Source organism: Dromiciops gliroides, chromosome 5, assembly GCF_019393635.1.
Source record: "Dromiciops gliroides isolate mDroGli1 chromosome 5, mDroGli1.pri, whole genome shotgun sequence".
NCBI lineage: Eukaryota > Metazoa > Chordata > Mammalia > Microbiotheria > Microbiotheriidae > Dromiciops > Dromiciops gliroides.
In genome coordinates this window covers 249,920,474-249,939,623 of record NC_057865.1, presented here as the reverse complement: position 1 = coordinate 249,939,623, position 19,150 = coordinate 249,920,474, and the positions used below count along the sequence as shown (strand labels likewise).

At 35.3% G+C, this 19,150-nt stretch overlaps 1 protein-coding gene across 3 annotated transcripts in view; it reads left to right on the top strand.

The window, feature by feature from the left end:
- The window catches only part of OSBPL8 (oxysterol binding protein like 8), a 216,534-nt gene that overhangs the window by 54,049 nt on the left and 143,335 nt on the right, over positions 1–19,150 (top strand). The window contains exons 1-2 of one of the 3 annotated variants that reach the window (XM_043966289.1): positions 813–865; positions 10,174–10,236. The exons of 1 other annotated variant lie outside the window; for it this stretch is intronic. The gene's annotated coding sequence lies outside the window, so the exon portion shown is untranslated. Of the gene's footprint in view, positions 1–790; positions 866–10,173; positions 10,237–19,150 lie in introns of those variants that run through there. One more of the 3 variants, XM_043966292.1, reaches the window with a different exon arrangement.

The window sequence follows — 19,150 nt, the reverse complement described above, 5'->3', positions numbered from 1 at the left end:
GCTCTGGATAGAGGGGGGAGGTGTAGTGTAAAATTTAGCCCTATTTCAAATACAGACACTTGCTCTGCCCCTATGCCTCAATTCTTTAGCTCTCCGGCAGCACACAGTACTGTCTGGGCTCTGGTTATTGGGGCCTCAGCAGGTATCTGTAGTTTGGAACCTGGATTTTCAAGAAACTTAAAAGAGGGAGGGGGGACTGGAGTGCGAAGTTTGGTTTTGTTTCAAGCCTGTATTTTGTTTTTTGGGGTTGGCTTGTGTGGCCTCTCTTCCAGTAGCATGTTGGGCAGTGGGGGAGGGAGTGAGTGCTGCATGAGCTTGGGGTAGAAATCAGTTCATGTTTGCTTGTTTTTTAAACCTTTTTGGTTTTAAGTGTTCTAGAACATGGAGACATCTGAAGTTGCTTTATCTTTGGCTTATACAGTAATTTGTGTTTTGGAAAGGTTTGAGGGTCATGGAGATCAGAGGAAATGTCGACTCCTCCAGCTTATTGGTCACATTGACCCAGAAGCCCTCTGCCATTCACTTAAAAATCTTTCCCAAAATGTTTCCAGTCAAGAAAGAAACTCATGCTCAAAGGTTTTCTGTAAATGTTCTTCTATTTTCAAGTATTATTAACTTCCAGAATTGTTTTTTCATCTACAGTTTATGTATTCCTTTTTCTGCTTCTTGAGCTTTAGTATAATAGAAAAGAATAAAACAGTTATTTTCCAGGGAAATGTTAAGCTGAGTTTATCATTAACTTTTGTGCAAACACTGCGAACTGACATAGTAGTTTCAGATTTTTAGATCTCCTGTCATGAACAAAATCACTGTCTGGTTTCATGTAAGAAACTAAAAAAGTATGAACTTATTAAATTTCAGTATGGTAAGTACTGGGCAATGTATTTTTTAGGACTTTGTGTTTAGAGTACATTGATAGCTTTTCCAGTGCTGTATTTCAGGAATTGTATTAATTCATAGATTATAACCCTGGAAAGGTACCAGAGATATTGCTTCAGATATTTATTGATAACATAAGAATAAGGGATAATTCATTCACAATTAACACTACTATATATTTAGCTTAAGTGTTTCAGATTGAACAACTATAATGTTAATGGAAAGTTCCTGTTATATGAGTTTTAAATATAATTTTTGTTTTTACTTTATTTTTTCTCCTTCCCTCTTCCCCCATCCCCTTTGAAATAAAACCTTTGAAACAAATATTCATAGTCAAGCAAAACAAATGACTGTACTGGCTATATCCAAGAAAGGTACATTTCATTCTGTACTCATCTTGAATTCATCACCTCTCTCTCAAAGACAAGTGATATTTCAACATTGTTCCTCTAGGATATTGATTGATCATTGCATTGATCAGAGTTCTTAAACCATGTTTTTTGTTCTCATACTCTTGTTATTGTTGTATAAATTTCCCTTGGTTTGATTCACTTCACTCTATGTCAAAAGATTCTTCGAATATTTTTTTGAACCTGTACCTTTTAAAAATTTTTTGGGGGCGGGGCAGTAAGGGTTAAGTGACTTGCCAAGGGTCACACAGCTATTAAGTAAGTGTCAAGTATCTGAGGTCAGATTTGAACTCAGGTCCTCCTGAATACATGGCCAGTGCTTTATCCACTGTGCCACCTAGCTGCCCTCGAACCTGTACCTTTGACCATTTCTTTATGTGGTATAGTAATATTCCATTACATTCATATATCATATTGTTCAGCCATTTCCTTTTTGATGAATTCCCCCTTAGTTTCCAGTATTTCACCACTACAAAAGGAGCTGCTATCATTATTTATATACGTTATGTATCCTTTTCCTTTTTCAATGATTTCTTTTAGAGTATTGGCTTAGTAGAAGTATTACTAGGTTAAAGGGTATGCATAATTTAATGGATTGGGGCATAGTTCAGAATGGCTTTCCAGAATGGTTTGTCCAATTCATGGTTCTCCCACAGTCCACTAATATGCCTGCTTTTCTATGGACCATTCAACAATTGTCTTTTCCTATTTTCTCATCTTTACCAATATGATGAGTGTGAGGTGAAACTCAATTGTTTTCATTTGTATTTCTGTAATTAATAGTGATTTGGAGCATTTTTCACATGTCTGTTGATAGCTTTAATATCTTTCTTTGAGAACTGCTTTTTTCATATCCTCTGACCATTTATGAGTTGAGAAATGCCTCTTATTCTCATTTAAATCAGCTTGTTATGAATCTTAGAAATGGGGCCTTTATCACAGAAACTTGCTGCAAAGATATTTTTCCCAGTTAATGGTTTCCTTCTAATTTTATCTGCATCAATTGTATAAAAACCTTTCAATTTTATATAATTAAAATAATGCATTTTATCTCTGATGTGACCCACTCTATCTCTTGTTTGCTAATCAATTCTTTCCTTATACATAGATCTGAAGGGTAATTTCTTCTTTTGATCTAATTTGTTTATGATGTGATGATTTATTTTTAAGCCCTGTTTGGAGCTTTTCTTGCTATATGATTAGAAATGTTGGTCTATGCTGAATTTCTGCCAGACTTTTCTATTTTCTTAGCATGTTTTGTTGAATAGTGAGTCCTTACTGCAAGAGATGAGGTCTTTGGGTTGATTGGGGCAGGTGGGTGACACAGTGGTTGGAAGATAGAACGTAGAGTCAGGAAGTCCCAACTTCAAATCCTCTCTCAGAGTCTTATTCATGTGACCCTGGGCAAGCCATTGAATTGTACCTCAGGGTTTTCACATGTGAAAATGGGGATATTAATAGCATCTACCTCAAGGGTTCTTTTGAGGATCAAGTGAATTAATATGTGTAAAGAACTTTGCAAATTGTAACTAATACATACATGAATGTGATGATGATTGAACACTAAAGTACTAAATTTCTTTGCTTCTGTATGTCATATACTTGATCTGTTACACTAAATGACCTCTCTATTACTTAGCCAATACCAAATAATTTTGATAATTGCTGTTTTGTAGTATGTGGCACTGTAAGGTCCACTTTCTCTGACCTGAGACTCTTGATCTTTTGTTCTTTCAAACAAATTACTTTGTAGAGTTATCTAGCTGTAGAAGGTGATTCTTTGGCAGTGTGATTGCTATGACACTAAATGAATAAGTTAACTTAGGTATTATTATCATTTTTTATTATAATGGTTTGGCCTTCCCTTGTTGTTCTAATTGTTTGTGTCTGTTTATTTTTGCCCAAATGCTTTGTAGTTATGTTTGTATCGTTTCTGTGTATGTGTGTCTTAGAGGGTACATTCTTAGGTACTTTATATATTCTGTAGTGATTTTAAGCGGCATTTCTCAATCTCTTCCTGCTGTATTTTGCTGGTAATATATTGAAATGATGAAGATTTTTGTGTATTTATCTTGAAAATTTGCCTAATTTATTGTTTCAATTAAATATATATGACTCCAGGGTTCTTGAAGTAAACCATAGATCTTCTGCAGAAAGTAATAATTTTGTTTCCTCTTTGCCTATGCTATTCCCTCAATTTAATTTTTCATTTGATTTAGTGCTATAGCCAACATTTCTAGCTTTATATAAATTGGTGATGGTGACAGTGGATGTCTTTGATTTTCCCCTGATATCATTAGACATTCTTCTAGTTTATGCCACTACATATAATCCTTATTTTTGATTTTAGATAGATACTACTTACCATATTAAGGGCTTGTGCATTTTTTCCCCTATTTTATTCCTGTTTTCTAATTGTTTTTTTTAAACAAAAAACAGGTGTTGTACTTTGTCGTTATATAATTTTTAAAAATTAAAATCATTGGGGCAGCTAGATGGCATAGTGGATAGAGCACCGGCCCTGGAGTCAGGAGTACCTGAGTTCAAATCCGGCCTCAGACACTTAACACTTACTAGCTGTGTGACCCTGGGCAAGTCACTTAACCCCAATTGCCTCACTAAAAAAAAAACAAAAACAAACAAACAAACAAAAATTAAAATCATATATTATTTTAACCAGTGCTGCATTCATGATATGAATCCACCTGGTTATAGTATGTAAATTTTTTTTTGGCAGGGCAATGAGGGTTAAGTGACTTGCCCAAGGTCACACAGCTAGTAAGTGTCAAATGTCTGAGGTTGGATTTGAACTCAGGTCCTCCTGAATCCAGGGCCACCTAGCTGCCCCCGTAATCTTTTTTATATGTTGTTTTTTCTTTTTGTCTAATGGATTATTAAAATTTTTTGGATTAGTAGTTCATTAGGGATTTTGGTCTATAGTCTTTCTTTGACTCTTTCTGCCATCAGGATCATATTTGTTTCATAGAAGGAATTTGGCAAGATTCCTTTTCATGTTGTTGTGAAGTTTGTGTATTGTTGGACTTGATTGTTCTTTGACTATTTGGCAGAATTAATTTTTTTCTGCCCTTTTATAGTTCATGTATGCCTCATTCAATTTCTTTTTTTCTGAGATTATTTGTGTTCTTTCTTATTCTATTGATTTTAGCATTTTCTATTTTTGTAATATTCTCCCATTTCATTTAATTGTTCTATTGACAGGGGCAGCTAGGTGGTGCAGTGGATAGAGTACCGGCCCTCACCTTTTTCTTCTTTGCCTGTGCTTATGTATTTTTGGTGGTGTATGTCTGTGAACCATAAAACACGATGTAGTCTTTGAAGAGCTAAACTTGAGTATCACTCAAAGGACAATGGAGAAGCAGATACCTGAAAATATTGGCTGTTTTAATTATATTTTTTAATGTAGAATAACCATAACAACTTACTTCTAAAAAGTCTGGGTCAAATAAGATTAGAAACAGTTATATCACCAGATTTGTGGAAATTGCAGAATTTCTTGCTTCCTTCTAATACAGATTGAATCCTATAACTACAAATATAATTTCAGTCTATATAAAAAGATTAATTGTCACCAGCTGAAGTTCTCTATTGAGTGGGACAAAATGACCACCTACTCAAAATAAATACCTGGAGTCAGAGTGAAAGTAGAAAAGAAAACAAAATTTCTTTCCTTCTCAAGAAAGGGCACAAACCTGAATATGGCAAGTGCACCACACAAGCTCAGAAGTAAACTTTATATACATTCCTAATGCAGTACCCCGTTCCACCCCTGTGTGACTCCTATTGGCTGGTCGTTGAGATGTACAATCTACACACACCATCCAACCCAATCAGAGAAAAGGGGAGAGAAAGTTATATAACAAAAAAACAAGATGCAGGTGTCCCTAAAGTTACATTAAAAAATAGGATGATGCTGTTCCTAAAGTTAAGTAACAAAAACAGGATAAACACAATACAATCTGAGAAAAACCCACTGCTCCCCACATCTCTCACACTATTAAGAGATGTATGGTAAGAAATATCATTACTATAGAAGAATTAGCCATTGCTTTGGAGGTTGACCTTGGGGAGAAGACATTTTATAATCTATTAAAAACAACTTATTATATTTTAGATCTTTGAAAAAATTAATCTCTGATGTTGTATCTTTGCTCTAACCATTTAGGACAGAGTCAGAGATGTGAAAATCTGGAATTAGGAATGACAAGGCAGAAGCAGGTTGGGGATTGACTATCAATATAGTCAGATCCAGAGGAAGTCTGTGATTAATTAAGGCTGTGAGTGTAAACCAGAACTTAAGGTACCAAAGGACACACAGTAGGATAAGTAAAGAATAGTAAAGGTCAAGCAGACAACCCTCAGGAACAAGTAGTTAGTTGAACAGATTCATGGCACCAGCATCAGAGACCTTGATATTAAGCCACTTCTGGTTCCAATAAGCAAAACTCGCATCACTCTTCTGGGACTTCTGAGTGAGAGGTGAGCCATATTGGGGAGATGAAGAGGAATTTCTTTTGTCTGGGGGGAGAATATCAAGGTAGGGACCTGGGCCAGTTAAAGAATTATCTTCTCTATTTCTCAGTCCCTTAAAAGAAAATACTTTGTATCAAGATCCAGTTTAAAACTTTCATGGAAATTGGAGTACTATTTTAATAATTTTAATAATAAATTTAAGTGTTTTACAAAAATTTGGAATTCTACAAGCCCAAACTCTGGCTTAGAGGCAGACAGATGTCAGTAAAGCCCTTTTATGATCAGGGAAATAAACATTTTGTTGGGTTTGGTCCTGGCAAATAAAGCCTTTACCTGACTATATGTGGGGAAACTAGTGTAGTGGGAAGAAAATTATTTTTGTAATCCAGAAGACTTCAGTTTGATTCTCAGCCTTGACTTCGGTTTTATGATCTAGGACAAACCAATTCACCTTTTTCATCTACCTTCCCAATCCGTGAAATTGAGATAATACTTTCCTGACCTACATTTCTAGATGGTTGTGAGGGAAAGGCTTAGTAAATCTTAAACTGCAATATTAATATGAAATTGCCAATATTTGATGTTAGCTTTTCTGCCATTTTCAGTGGATGGAGAGGCAGGATAGGAGGAGGAACAGAGAAGACCCATTAGCCAGGTAGACTAGGCCAACTCCATCGTTAAGTTTTGTCAATTCTTCCTTCAAATATTCTTGTATCTATCCCTTTTTCATTCTCCCTTCAAATCAAACATCTGTGAACAATGTATGTATTGCATAAAGGACACACTTATTGTTAGTATTTATTGCCACAAGCCAGGACATCTCAGATTTGTGAGAGAAAAATCTTATCTCTATGTTCTTAGCTTTGTATACATATTCTTTACATAGTTATAGCTCTAGTTACCTTTAAAATAATCAAATCGCAGATTGGGCATTCATTTATTAAGGTGCTTTTCAGAACCTAGGGCTTTTCATATTTGAAATGGTCAGACAGGAAAAGGGGGCTTTGGAACTTTTCTTTCTGGTTGGAATAAGAACTTTTACAGTACGGAGGAACAGTGACCAGTCATCAGAGAAGACTGGCTAAGAAGGAACATCCAGATAGGTAGGAGGAGAAACAAGAAAACTACTTTATAAAAACCCAGGGAGAGAGTATCTGGAGGGGAACGGTCCATTTTGTCAAATGCTTCAGAAAGTTCAAGAAAAATGAGGATTTCAAAAAGACCATAAAATAACGGCAATTAAGGGATCTTTGGTATCTTTGGTGGGAGTAATTTTAGTTGAGATGAGGCTAGATGCCAAATTGCAAAAATTTGAGAAGTGTATAAAGAGGAAGTAGGAGAAATGAATGCATTCCCCTTTTACTAGGAGTTTGATAGTTAAGGGGAGGAGTGAGATACAGGACAGTTAATTACTTGAAATGCTATTATGGTATAGAGAGGATTTTTTAAAGCTTAAAATTGTTGATAATTACCAGTTTCAGAGATTCTGTCATTAATATTAGTATACCCAGATACCATTTGTGAAGGTATAGTGGGGAAATACTTGATGCAACTTAAGTTTTAGAGTTTTGAAGTAAGCATTCTGATTATAATTTTCTTTTGAGTATTATTGTTTAAAATTTTATAGTGGCAAAACCAAGTCACTTTTGTTCAAATACGTATATGTGTACATATAAATATGTGCATATGTATATACACACACATATATACATAGGCATGTGTATTATAGCACTTTAACAAAATCCCCGTTTCCTAAAATCCTCTGTTGATTTAGAATCCCTGTGTGCCTAGGCTAGGAGTAATTGAAATATAAGTAGGGTTTCTTGTAGTTATGTTTATATTAATACTGAAAATTGATTAGATATGCAGATCTTTGATGAGAAAAATGAAATCTACAATGATGAATGTAGGAATAGAGTTGTGAAGAAGTATGATAAAGATATTCTTAGGGGGGTAATTTTTAGAGCAAAGGGAGCTTTCTGGGGAAGGCACATTGCCAGAGAAGGGGGATTCTAGTTCATAGGATTATATGATTTTGAGCTGGAAGAGACTTTAAGGGATTATTTAGTCCAGATCCCTCATTTTTGCTCTCTTTGCTTGGTTTCAGTTCTTTAAAAATAATTGTACATACTTGTTGTTTTTACTCATAGTCATTTTTGAATATTTTTCCTATTCCCATCCCACCTTCTGAATCTTTTTTCCTTGTAACAGAGAAAAACAGTTAAACAAAACTAACCAATGAAGGCACTGTGTCTGACAGCATATATACAATATTCTGAATACAGTCTCTTGTTCCCAGTGAAAGGAGAGATTTATATTTCCTTATCTCCTCTTGTGCCATTTAGTGTTTGACTTCATTTTAGTGTTCTTTTTGGTTACTTGTTGTATATGGTTTTCCTTCTGTTTCTTACTTTATCCTGTATAATTTCATAAATAGCTTCCAATGTTTTTCCAAATTCATCATATTTGTCATTTTTATGGTGAATTAATATTCCATTATATTCACAGTTTTATCTAAATTGCTCTCCAGAATGTTTGGATCACTTCACAACTCCGCCAACAATGCATTAGTGTTCCAGTTTTCTCACATCTTCTCCAACATTTATCATTTTCCTTTTTTGTTGTATTAGCCAATTGGATAGGTGTGAGGTGGTATCTTAGAGAAGTTTTAATTTGCATTTCTCCAATCAGTAGTGATCGAGAACATTTTTTCATATGGCTATAGATAGCTTTAGTTTCTTCATCTGAAATGCCTGTTCATATCCTTTGACCATTTCTCAGTTGGGGAATGACTTGTATTATAAATTTGATTCATTTCTCTAAATATGTTAGAAATGATGCATTTATCAGAAATACGGGCTATAAAAATTGTTTTCTGTTTTCTGTTTTCCTTCTAATCTTGGTTGCATTGGTTTTGTTTGTGTAAAACCTTTTAAATTTAATGTAATCAGAATGATCAATTTTGCATTTCATAATGTTCTCTATTTCATCTTTGCTTATAAATTCTTCCCCTCTCCATAGATCTGACAATTAAACCATTCCCTCCTTTTCTGATATGGTATCACCCTTTATGTCTAGATCATGTACCCATTTTGACTTTACTTTGGTATATGGTGTAAGATGTTGGTCTATCGCCTAGTTTCTGCCATACCACTTTACAGTTTTCCCAGAAGTTTTTGTCAGATAGTGAGTTCTTATCCTAGAGGCTGGAGTCTTTGGGTTTATTAAATAGGAGATTTACTGCTGGGTTTTGTGTGCCTAACCTATTCCACTGATCTACCACTTTATTTCTTACCATTAGCAAGTAGTTTTGATAGCTGTCACTTTATAATATCGTTTTAGATCTGGTATAGCTTTCCTTTGCATTTTTCTGTTAATGCCCTTGATGTTCTTGACCTTTTGTTCTTCCAGATGAATTTTGTTATTATTTTTTCTAGCTCTATAAAATAGTTTTTTGGTAGTTTGAAATTAACTTAGAATTGTCTTAGTTATTTTAATAATCTTTAATATGAATGTTGAGGATAATATGCAATTCTTGTTTTGAAAATCATATTCTTTGGCCATTTATCCATTATGTAGGTAATGGTTCTTGGTATTTTATATTTGTGTTAATTCTCTACATTTTAGATTAATTCTCTAAATTTTAGACCTTTATTTGATGCAAAGACACTTTTCCATTTGACAGTTTGTCTTCTCATCTTAGCTTCATTAATCGTGTGTAAAAGTCTCTTAATTTATTAAAAAATTGCCTGTTTGCATTGCTATTATTAATTTCAAATAATCTTCGTGTCTGGTGTATAAATATAACTTGGTCTTAACAAATAATTTTTGGCCATTTACCTATTGTTTTTTCTAATACTTTTTTGGTCAATATTAGTGATGTGGGGCTAGAATGCTGTTTTTCTGGTTTATTCTGCTGTCCTTTAACTATAGAGATATCTGTCTCATAAAAGGAGTTTTATAGAGTGCCTTCTTTCTCATTTATTGAGAATAATTTTGTTAGGTATTAGTTGCTATTTAAATATTTGAGATTTCTTTCATAAATCCATCTGAACAAGGGTTTGTTTTTTTCATCTTTTATGGCTTGTTCACTTTTCCATTCTGAGGTTGGATTGCTTAAGATATCTTATTTCTAAATTTTAATATTTTATATTTTTGTTAAGTAATCATCTATTTTATTTAAATTATGTTTTCTAGTGTATAACTGTATATTAGGTTCTTATTTTAATTTAATTTTAATTATTTTAATTTACTCTCTACACATTTTAATTTCATTTTTTATTTGGAGAATTAAATTTTCCTCTATTGTTTTACCATTCTTAGGGAAGACCAACTTTTATCCCTCTGCTCCTCATTACTTCATCTACATTTTTTGTGTCTTCCTCTCTCATAGTCCTTTATGCTCCTTAGAGATTGAAGAACTTCCTGTTTCTTCTCTGCTCACACCCTGGGCTAGGTGAGTACAACTCTGGCTTCCTTCTGTATCTTTTCTTTCCTCTTGCCACTGAGGCAATTTCCTAATATATTCTCTCTTCCACAAAAAATACCAAATTATTCATTATTGTTTCAATATAAATTTATATTTCCCTTAGATCATTAGTTTTGTTGACCAAAGGCTCATATTTTAAAGACTCAGCTTTAAGTTGGAAGGTGCTTTATAGGTTATCTGATCCAACAAGCACCTTCATTTTGTTTTCCTGTATTTTTAAAGTTCTGAACTTAACAAACACCAAATACGGTGATCATTTCTATAGACATGCATTGTAAGAGGGGATTGTTCAAGAAACCGAGTCTCCTTCATGTAGAGCTTGCTTTTGTTTTTCAGTATATAATAACCCTCTAAGATGTCCTACTTGTCTGTAATTATTTCTGGCTTCCCTTTTCTTTTTCCTTTCTTCTTTTTTTTTCCCTCTTCTCTTTGCCCTCCCCCTCTGTAAATCAATCTTCTGATAGTTTGGTATAACATTAAATAAGTAAATTAATTAAATAGTATTGTCATCGTTTTTTATAATAATTTTAAATAAAATTTCTCTTTCTGTCCTTTCCTGCTAAGTTGTATTGGTAAGATACAGAAATGCTGTGGCTTATGTGGATTTATTTTACATCGGGGTAGCTAGGTGGTTCAGTGGATAAAGCCTCGAGTCAGGAAGATTCCTAGTCCTGAGTTCAAATCTGTTCTCAGACACTTAATAACCAGGTGATTTTGGACAAGTTACTTAACCCTGTTTATTTCAGTTTCCTCATTTGTAAAATGGGCTGGAGAAGGAAACAGCAAGACTGCCCAGCTAGAGTCAGACATGACTGAAAAAACACTGAACAACAACTGTTTTTATATCTTGCATCTTTGCGGAACTTAATTTTAGGTGACTCTGGGGTTCTAAGTAAGCCATCTGTCTTCTACAAAAAGTAATAATTCTGTTTCCTCTTTGTCTATGCAGATCTTCTCAATTTCTTTTTTCTTTTACCTTATTGCTATTGCCAACATTTCTAGGATTCTATCAAATGATATTGATGATAATGAATACCCTTGCTTGTTCTGTGATATTGCTATAAATGTCTACAGTTTGTGCCTAATACATATAATGCTCATTTTTGGTTTTAGAAAATTTCTAAATGAAGGTTCTAATCTGTTCCCCTAGTGTTGGGGGGAAACTGACTAACATCACTGATAAACAAGTTTAGGGTTTTTTAAGGGTTTATTGAAAGATAGTAAAAGAAAGAGAAAGATTAAGAACAGATTTCCCATAACCTGGCAATCCTAGCCTTCCTAATCTCCCACTTCTGAAGTTCTCTGCTGCCACAGCGATGTCTCCGAGCCAAAGAGACTGAGCTTCCTGTGCAGTCTCTGCTCCCTCCTTCCTGTCCCCTCCCAGAAATGGGAGGTTCTTCAAGCTGATAGGTTGACTGTCCAGAAGGTGGTCAAAGTTCAAAGCTGTTAGCTTCTGAGAACCATGCTTTCTTAAGTACTCTTAAGTACCAGACAGATGTGCTTAGAATCTGGTTAACTAGAAGTCAGCCAGTAATCCAGTCAGCAGTCAGTCACTTTATCCAATTCAATCAGTTTAAATTCATCTCCAGGTGGGCTCCCGAGTATCTGCTAAATCTCATCTATCACATTCCTTTATCTTGACACATTACTTACCATTTTAAGATAAGATCACTTTATTCATATTTTCTAGTATTTTTTTAAACAAAAATAGGCGCTGTATTTTGTCAGAAGCCCTTTTTCTCATTTATTGTTATAATCACATGCTTTTTGTTCTTATTATGTTAATATGATCTGTTATGTTTATAGTTTCCCTAATGCTGAACTAACCTTGCATTCTTGGTATAAATCTATCTTGGTCATAGTATATAATCTTTTTGATATGTTGTGATTGCCTCTTTGCTAATTTAAAAAAAAAATTTGCACAAATGTTCGTTTACTTGTCCTTCCATGAGATACTACTGTCTTCCGACACCACGCTTTTTTTATTGGCCTTCCCAGTTCCACTAATGCTTCTTTTTCTTGTCTCCCCTCCTGCCTTTTCTGGCTTCCTTCCAGTTGCCCCCAAAATCTTATCTCTATCAAGAAGCCTTTTGAGGTTCCTTTTAATGCTAGTTGCATTTTAGATTATCTGCAATTTATCCTGTACAGCATTTCCTTCTTACCCCTTTACAATTCAGTTTCTGATGTCATTATTCCACTGAAACTACTCTCCCAAGTTATCAGTGATTTCCTAATTGCCAAATCCATGGCCTTTTCTCATTCTTCATTCTTTATCTCTCTGCAGCCTTTGACACTGTTGGTCACCCTCTTCTTGATACTCTTTCCTTTCTAGGTTTTTGGAATACCACTTTCTCCTGGTTCTCTTTCTATCTGTCAGACTTCTTCTTTGAAGTCTCCTTTGCTGGATGGTCATCTAGGTTATGCCCTTTAACTATAGGTGTCGTTCAGGCTTCTGTCCCGAGCCATCTTCTCTTCTATATGATGTGAACTCCTTGATAGATAGCTCAAACCATGTTTGTCTTTCTTTGTTTCCCCAGCACTTTAGAATAGTGACTGGCAGGCCCATGGGGAATGGCGGTTGTTGACTTGAATAGAGATGGTGGTTGATAGCTCTCTTTCTGTATTGTCTCTCCTTTTAGGTATCAAGATCATATTTGTATCAGAGAAGAAATTTAGTGGGTGCCTTCATTTCCTATTTTTGCAAACAGTCTATGTAATATTACAATGAATTTTTTGAATTTCTGATGGTATTTATTTGTAAATCCATTTGATTCAGCATTTTTTTTCTTGTGGGAGGTAATTTGTGATTAATTTATTTTTCTGAGATTCTATTATTTATGTTCTCTATTGTTTGGTCTGTTAATATTTTTGGTAATTATTCATCCATTTAATTTATGTTGTCAGCTTTCTTTGTGTATAGTTGGGCACAAGAATTCTAATAATTTTTTGAGGGGAGTGAATTTTCCTTTTACGTTTTTTGATGCTGGTAATTTGATTTTACACATCAGCAATTTCAGACTTTGAAGGGTTGAATTATTTGCTCACTGTCACAGGTAGTAGGATTCTAGAATCTGAACTTAGCTTGTAGGGCAGGATTCTATTTTATTTTTACTCTAACACACTGCCCTTTGAAGGGCTGTCCTTGTTCCTTTTTTTAAACCTTTTAACCCCCCCATAAAAACAAAATAAAATACAACTCTATATGTTATCCTAGACATGTAACAAAGTTGATTTTTTAATGCAAATTCTTGTTTAATATAATCAGAATTCATTATTTTGACTATTTTGATGGTCTCTAATCTCTGGTTAAAAATTCTTTAGTTCTTTAAGGTACCTAATGTTTTCATAAAATTTTTAATGGTGTGATTAAAAATTCTTAGATCAAATATCCATTTTGTGTTTATTGTATTCATTAGGCAGGTTGGTGATAGAGTGAGCTGGGCCTGAAGTCAGGAAGACCTGAGTTCAAAACCAGCCTCAGATAGCCCTGGGCAAGTCATTCCATCTCTTTGCCTCAGTTTCCTCAACTTTTAAATAGGAATAATAAAAGCACCTATTTCCCAGGTGTGAAGATCAAATGAGATAGGATTTATAAAATCTTTACTTATGGGGCCTGACACATAGTAGGTGCTACATGAATGTTAGTTATTGTCATTGTTGTCATAATTTTGAACTTTTCCTGTGTAAGATATTAGTCTTAATTTCTGCCAAACTGCCTCTAGTGTTTTCTATTAAGACTTGTCATGTAGGGAGTTCTTCCACAAGTAATTTATGTTTGTTACTTTATCAAATACTGGTTTTTATTGAATTCTACTGTTTCTGATTCTTGGTTCTCTGGTTCCACTTTTCTGTTTTTTAAACTTTAGCAAATAGTTTAGATAATAACTGCTCAAGATAATGTAGTTTCTCTTTTTGTGGTGGCTAAAAATTGGAAATCAAAGGAATGCTCATCTATTGGGGAATGGCTAAACAAAATGTGGTATATGATGGTGATGGAACATTATTGTGCTATAAGAAATGACAAGCAGGATGACTTCAGAAAGGCCAGGAAAGACATGTATGAAATTATGTATAGTGAAATGAGCAGAAAAAAGAGAACATTGTGCACAGAGACAGCAATATTATTTGATGAAGAACTATGAAAGACTTGACTATTATCAACAATCCGATGATCCAAAACAATCCCAAAGGACTATTGATGAAAACATACTATCCACCTCCAAAGAAAGAACTGTTATTGATGGAACAGACTGGATAATTCTGTTTTTCACTTTCTTTCATTTTTTTCTTTTAATCAGGTTTTCTTGTAAAAAATGACAAATATGGAAATGTTTTACATAATCATACATGGATAACCCATATCTGATTGCTTGTCCCCTCAGGAAGGGGGCAGGGGAGGGGACGAAAGAGGGATAAAAATTGGAAGCCCAAACTGTAAATAAAAATTTTTATTACAAAGTGAAAAAAAGATAATATTGTTTCGAGGTCTGAAAGTATTATTCCTCCTTTAAACTTTTTGACACACATTGTGGCACAGTAGAAAAAGTATTGATTAATCTCAGAACGAGTACCCATGTGAACTCAGACTACCATTTATCCTCTGTGACTCCAAGGTTCTTCATTTGCAAAATTGGGTTGGAGCTGATGACTCCTCAGGACCTTTCCATCTTGAAGTCCATGATGCTATATGATCCTATTGTATTTATGATCATCTGTATTAGGTACTTTCCCCCCACCCCCATTGTTTTAGCCACTTCCCCTTCCACTGCTTCCCAGACCCCTGAGACTGAGATACTTCCTTTTTTGAGTCACAACCTATCCAGAATCTAATTGTGTGAGTTCCTTTTCCTCAGGTGGCAAGGAGGCCTCTCCCTCTCTGATCAGTTTTCTAGCACAGTGTCTACCCTCCTCCTTCCCATAACTGCACCTGCTTTTCTGTATTGTGGATAATGGCGACAGTGTTCCTCGTTTCTTAAGGTTTGGGAAAGCTTATAGAAAATCACTGCCATGAGGAGCCTAGGTGGCAGCTAGCATAGCCCGACCTTTAAACAGGAGGGGTCAGGTGGTTTTTGTTGGCTGTGTGTGGAATGTGAGCAGAAGCTTTAGGTAGTTTTGGTTTTCTTCTTTTATTTTGGAAGGGCTTTTTCTTGTGTGGAAGTGTCTGAAGTTCTCACTACCTTGATGTGCCTTTAATTATCGTAGATCAGATTCATTGTTGTTCGTAGACTGTTGGGGTGGGGAAGTCATAAAAGAAACAACTTTTCTGCCCCCTTGTCGTTTGCTTGACTCACCACTCGTTTTGTAGTTTGAAACAACTGAGGCTCATTAGACAAGTGAAATGATTTGCCCATCGTTATACAGAGAAACTGTGGACAGAACTCAAGATAGCCGGAGTATGATTTCAGATGGTTATGAGATCTGGATAAGGTGTCAATACTCATTGCTAAAGGGAGGTCCTCTCTGGAGCTCATTCCACCAATAAACTCCCAGGTCAAGTCAAAACAACAACTACCACCATAAGCACAACAACCACAACCAACCACAACTGCCAACAATGACAACCAACAATCACCACCACCATGAAAAGAGTCACTTTAATGTAGGCCTATGGAGTAGGATTAGGAGCCCAAGAAGACCTAATTTATCTAGTCTTCAAGGAAAGTGTAGCTGATGGTATTGTAAGAGAAATGTAAGCAAAAGGAAAGAAGGTGGTGTTATAACTTTTTTTTCCTCCCTTTTTTTTGGTGAGGCAATTGGGGTTAAGTGACTTGCCCAGGGCCACACAACTAGTAAGTATCACGTGTCTGAGGCAGGATTTGAACTCGGGTCCTTCTGAATCCAGGGCCGGTGCTCTATCCACTGCGCCACCTAGCTGCCCTGATGTTATAGCTTTTAAAGGAGAAACTCCTAATCCCTTAGGGTGATGATGATATTGAACCCAATCCTTAGTAAGATCAACAGGATTTCTCTTTGAGAACTGACTATTCTGTCAGAACCTCCTTTATAAAGGGAAATATTTTTTAAACAAATTTTGCAATAGTTTTCCTATATTCTGGATTTGTTTATATTCTCTCTCTCTTTTTTTTAAAGAAAATTCTGAGTTTAGCTAGCAAATAAAATGAGCCTTTCCATTTAAAGCAGATTAGAAAGAGGATTATCCATGAAGCTATGTATCTCTATTTTGTGCAGCTTTTTTTTCCTTTGGAATGATTTCTAATAAACATGTAGCTTTCAAAGCAGTCTTGATTATCTGTGTTTCCTTCTGGCTTCTTTCTTTTCTGTCCACACTTTAAAAATACTTCATTGATACTGCTTCAATAATTCTTCAGTTGTGAGAAACATGTCAGCATTATATAATAATGCCACCCTATATAACACCTTACATTGACCTAATACCTTATAGTAGCTTTTAGTTTATTTTTAAGGCAGTTGTGGAAGTGGTTTTTTTCCAGAAAGCCAATTTTGTAGAAGCACGACAGATTCTAAAATTGTGACATCTGGGAAATATGATGAATCTTTTTTGAAATAGAAAATGCTGCTACTCTTATAATTATTTTTGAATGTTTTTCCTCCAAAAGTTCCAAACACCTGGTAGCATGATTGATTTTGCTTTTTCTTACAGAAAGAAGAGCCATTTTTACCTTCCAAGGTATGGTTTTGTTTCAATAGGATTATTCTAAGCCAAAGTAGGGCTTTGAGCCTGTATGGTTATGGAGTTATTTTCCTTGGTGAGATTTTCCTCCAGTGATCTACAAATGGCTCTTTGATACATCAAAAGACTGAAAGAAGCAGTAGTTGACAGATTAATATTTTAGGGTCCTGTTTGCTTTTCTGTTGCCAAGTCTAATACTTTGTTTTAAAATGTTCAAACTTGATGAAAGTCCTAGATACGCATGAATATAGAAAGGTTCTAATTTACAGATGGGTAATTTAAGAGTGTCATTATGGTGCAGAGAGCCATTCTCTGAATTGGGAAGACCTGGGTTTAAGTCCCATCTCTGACACATTCTGCTTGTGTGGCCCTTGGGAAGTCCTGTACTCTCTTAGCATCACAAGCAAATCTCTTCAGACTAAGTTTCATAATAGTTGCTTATGTGTATTAGAAAGGATAGGTTTCTCTCGAGTGAGTTTGCTACACAGATGGATTCATAGATCCAGGCAAAACCAAACAAGCTAAAAACTTAGGAATCGAGTTATTAGTGCATAGGCATGATAGAATTGTGGTGGTATGGGGAAGTGGGACATGCACTGAATTGCATCCAGAGTGTGCTTCTTATTTATCCTCCCCAGGCCCTAATCTCCTCATCTGTAAAATATTAGAATTGGGCTGGATTGAGTTCCCTTTTAGCTCTAAATCTGGTGAACCAAGAGCTCATCTTCACCAAAGCTCCTCATTTTATCACTCTTCTCCCTTTTACCAGTTAGCAATGTGGTGTCTGAAACTTTCCCTTCCCCAAATTTCCTTAATCTTTCTCACTCCTCCCTTCTCCTTCATGTCCTCCATTACTGGTTTAGAATTCCTCTTTGTTCTTGCACTTTTATGTGAAAATCCTTATTCGTTGATTTTTTTTCTTCTTTTAAAAATTTACTATTTTGTTTTTTCCCCACAATTACATATAGAAGGTTTTTAACATGTTGTTTTTTTTTAATATAGAGTTCCACATTCTCTCCTTCCTCTCTCCTCTGATCGAGAAGTTGAGCAGTTTGATACAGGATATATTTATGTAGTCATGTACAGCATCTTTCTATTAGTCATGTTGTGTAACAAAACAGACCAAAAAAAATTCCTAAGAAAAACAAAATAAAAAATAGCCTACTTTGATCTGCATTCAGACTCTTATCAGTTCTTTCTCTGAAGATTGATACCATTTTTCATCATAAGAGATTAAGTGACATGTCCATGGTCACATAGCCAGGATGTGTGAGAGGTGGGCCTTAAACTGAGATCTTTCTTCCAAAGCTAGCTCTCTACCAACTGTACCAGGATTTGTTCAGATTTCACAATTGAGGGCAGCTAGGTGGCACAGTAGATACAGCACTGACCCTGGATTCAGGAGGACCTGAGTTCAAATCCAGCCTCAGACACTTGACACTAGCTGTGTGACCCTGGGTAAGTCACTTAACCCCAATTGCCTCCCCCTCCCAAACCCCCCCCCCCCCAAATTTCACAATTGGATTTCATATCAAGGAACCAGACAGAGACTTAAGATTTTGACACAGGACAAACAAGTAGATAATTATTTTTGAAATAGCAGCGTATCAAGTCAGATTTATATATTTGCTAATTGTTTATTCAGATTGTAGCAGTTTGATAATCCTAATCAATCTTATTGCCTAAATAAATTATATTACACATTGGCCAGTTTCCTCACTTCTTCTGTGGAGGATCTGTGCTTATTTGCACATTTTTTTCTTGTTCTTAATGTTTGTCTTTAATTCCCTACCCTCTCCCCCAGCAAAACTCTGCTTGTCTTTCAAAGAAAGCCTAGTTGAAACCTGACTACAAAGCCTTTTCTAATTATTCTAGCTTCCTTTGAGTTGTTATTGTTCGTTCATTTCAGTCTGGTCCAACTCTTTGTGGCCCCATTTGGAGTTTTCTTGGCAAAGATACTGAAGTGGTTTCTCATTTCTTTCTCCAGCCCATTTTGCAGATGAGGAAACTGAGGCAAACGGGGTTAAGTGACTTGCTCACACTGATCGGGTCCGCTAACCCCCATATTCACACATAGGAAGAAAACTCCGACCATCCAACCGTATTTGTATCTGAATAATAATCTCCCCTATGTTATACCTAACAAGTGGTCTTGCATCCCTCTGCCGGAAGATCTCCAGTGAGGAGAATACTTTACAAGACAGCCTTTTCTACTTTGGGATATCTCTT